Source organism: Lacerta agilis, chromosome 13 (assembly GCF_009819535.1).
Source record: "Lacerta agilis isolate rLacAgi1 chromosome 13, rLacAgi1.pri, whole genome shotgun sequence".
Classification (NCBI taxonomy): Eukaryota; Metazoa; Chordata; class Lepidosauria; order Squamata; family Lacertidae; genus Lacerta; species Lacerta agilis.
Genome location: NC_046324.1, coordinates 45,625,704 through 45,628,946, shown reverse-complemented (window position 1 = coordinate 45,628,946; position 3,243 = coordinate 45,625,704).

The following is a 3,243-nucleotide window of genomic DNA, read 5'->3' as shown; positions in this document are numbered from 1 at the left end:
GACATCTGCAGGATGAGGTGGGTTTGTGAAGCCAGGAGGCAATTGAGTCAGTGGGATCAGGGCCAGACCAAGGCAATTTGCTGCCTGAAGCGAAGGGTGTGTGGCGAATGCCCTATTAGCCTCCGTCTGCCTTCCCCGACCCTCAGTACAACTGCCTATCAGCTTCCTCCTCCTCCTCCTCTCAGTGTTGCCCTTGTAGAATACAGCAGGGAGGAGGATGGGGACAAAACCAGAATTAGGCCACATACACAACATCCATTTAAAGCACTTTAAAGAGCTGTGGCTCCCCCCACAAGAATTCTAAGAGACCCCTATTCTCACCCCACAGCTACATTTCGCACAGTGGTTTATCAGTTTATCCCCCATCTCATGAAAAGTCATAAACATTTGTGGGCGCATTTATCCTAATGCACCCATTTTTTTTGTATACAATTTTGACTTAATAGACACATTTTTTCAATTATTTCCCCCCAATATTATGCATTTTTGTATATTTTGTTCATTAATATGTACATTCTTTGGTGTACTCTTCCCCTTAATATATGCTTATTTGGGTGTGGGATGTGTATGTTCGATGTTTGCATTTTATTGCCCCCCACCCCAGCTGCCTTGAAACTGCTGCAGGGGCCGGTATAAGTACTCAAACACAGGGGTGGCCAACCTGTGACCTGTCAGATGTTCTTAAACTACAGCTCCCATCATCCTTGGCCATGCTGGCTGGGGTTGATGGGAGCTGGAGTCCAACAACATATGGAAAGTACCAGCCCCCCCCCTCTAATAAATAAGCAACCATTTTGCAACAGTCCCTGGGTCTGGTCGTGCCCTTTCTTGAAAGGAACAGATATATGATGCAGGAATAGATCAATAAGATATGTCTGAGCGCACAGAGAGTGTGTTTCCCTCCACACAAAACAACTGTAGCCTATTCCCTCATACTTAAGATTCAGGGGCCTCCATTGTCCTTTCTTTCTTTCTTTCTTTCTTTCTTTCTTTCTTTCTTTCTTTCTTTCTTTCTTTCTTTCTTTCTTTCTTTCTCTTAAAAAGCAGTGCCTCGGTCTCCCTTCACTACATCCTAGGAATGCAGGCCATTAAAAACCAACTGTTCAAATCAGGGACAGGGAACCAGATGCCCTCCAGATGTTGTTGCCCTTCCACCAACCACATCCAGCATGACCAATGGTCAGGGATGATGGGAGTTGTAGTACAACAATATGTACTGGTGTAAAGCTTATAGCTGTATTTTCACGCCGCTGCTAAACCTTTCCTTGGGACTCAGATCCGACCATTAGCAAGCACTGAAGAACATTTCCCTCCACCCTCATGTGGTTTTCAGAAGCAAGATTTTCCCTGCCTCTCTGATTTATTCATGGGAATAAATAAGATTTTGAGGTTTTGACTTGGGGTGGGGGCGAGGAAGAAAAGGATTTTTGCCTGTGGAAGTGGGTGGATGCAGTTTAGTCGCACTCCTTGGGGTGGGAGAAGGAAGTGATAGCGACAAGGATGGAAGTGAGAGCAGTGCAATGGTGGTTTGGCTCCCAGTCATTCCTGAGGCTGGGATGAGGTTGAACGATCAAAATACGGGCCACTTTTTAAAACAACCCAGGAAAATCCTTCGTCACAGGAAGGAGAAACTTCCAAAAATGCCTCTAAAATTAGCCGGTTGACTCAACGCAGCAGAACGGAGTGGAAAGCTTGAGGGAACGTTAAGATCTGGATAGGGTTTCTGCTTCTGTGTGTGTGTGAGAGGACAGACCATGGTCACACCCCCACCACATATTAAAAGCACTCTTATGTCATTTCAGTGGTCATGGGTCCCCCCAAAAAATCCTGGGAACTGTAGCTTCTTATGGGTGCAAGGAATTGTAGCTCTGCAAAGGGTCTCCTAGCAACTCTTGGCGTCCTTCACGAGCTGCAGTTCCCAGGATTCTTTGGGGGAAGCCATGATGCTTAAAGCAGTATAGGAGTGCTTTAAATGTTATGGTGTTGATGTGACCCACGTTGCACTTCCAGATACCGTTGTACCACAGCTCCCATTGCCCCTCGCCATTGCCCATATTTTGTGGGGCTGCTGGGAAATGGGAACCCAGCAACACCTGGAAGCACCCAGGCTCCTGACCCCTGTAGCTAACCACTACGCCCCACTGTACTTGGTGGGAAATAACTCTGACGTGCATTAAGCCATAGTTTTTAGGAGGATATTTTTCAGTTTTGAGCGTTGGGAGAGTAATCTCTTACAAATCAACCCCGGGGGGTGGGGGGTTAGCACCTCACGTTCTCCTTGTCTTCTCCTATGTTCCCGTAACTTCCCCCTCAGTTTTCCCTCCCATAGTTAATTTACTTTCCGTGCCCCTTTTTGTGGCCTTAGGAACTGGATGTGTGTTCTTGGAAGGAGGATTAGCTCGGCTCCCACAACAAGCGAGAGGGAGCCTGGTTCCCATTCTGTTCTCAAGCGGAGAGGGGTTTTGTGACTTCCAGCAACTGAGTCATCTGTTATGTTGTGCGGGGGAATAAGGAGACCTGTATTTTCCAGCTCTCCTTCCAAGAGAACAGGGGAGTCAGCCTGTGGTAGGGCGGCCAGATCAGGGCTGGATTTAGGTTTGATGAGGCCCTAAACTACTGAAGGTAATGGAGCCCTTTATATGTCCAGCGGTCCTTTGCCAACAACAAATTGTCAGTTTTTTGTGTAGAACATTTGCCCTATGGTATTTTATGGACCCAATAGGTATCTAAAGCCATTTGCACATGTTGCCATGCAACCGGTCCATTCAGAATGTAGGCCCCCTATATATAGGTAAAGGTAAAGGGACCCCTGACCATTAGGTCCAGTTGTGTCCGACTCTGGGGTTGCGGCGCTCATCTCGCTTTACTGGCCGAGGGAGCTGGCGTACAGCTTCTGGGTCATGTGGCCAGCATGACTAAGCCGCTTCTGACGAACCAGAGCAGCGCACGGAAACGCCGTTTACCTTCCCGCCAGAGCGGTACCTATTTATCTACTTGCACTTTGACGTGCTTTCGAACTGATAGGTGGGCAGGAGCTGGGACCAAGCAACGGGAGCTCACCCCATCGCAGGGATTCGAACCGCCGACCTTCTGATCAGCAAGCCCTAGGCTCTGTGGTTTAACCCACAGCGCCACCTGGGTCCCTACCCTATATATAGAAATGAGCAAACCAGTGATATTTTAGGGAGCAGGCCAGCAGGTGGGGGCCATTACTTACATCATAGGAGCCTACAAAACACCATT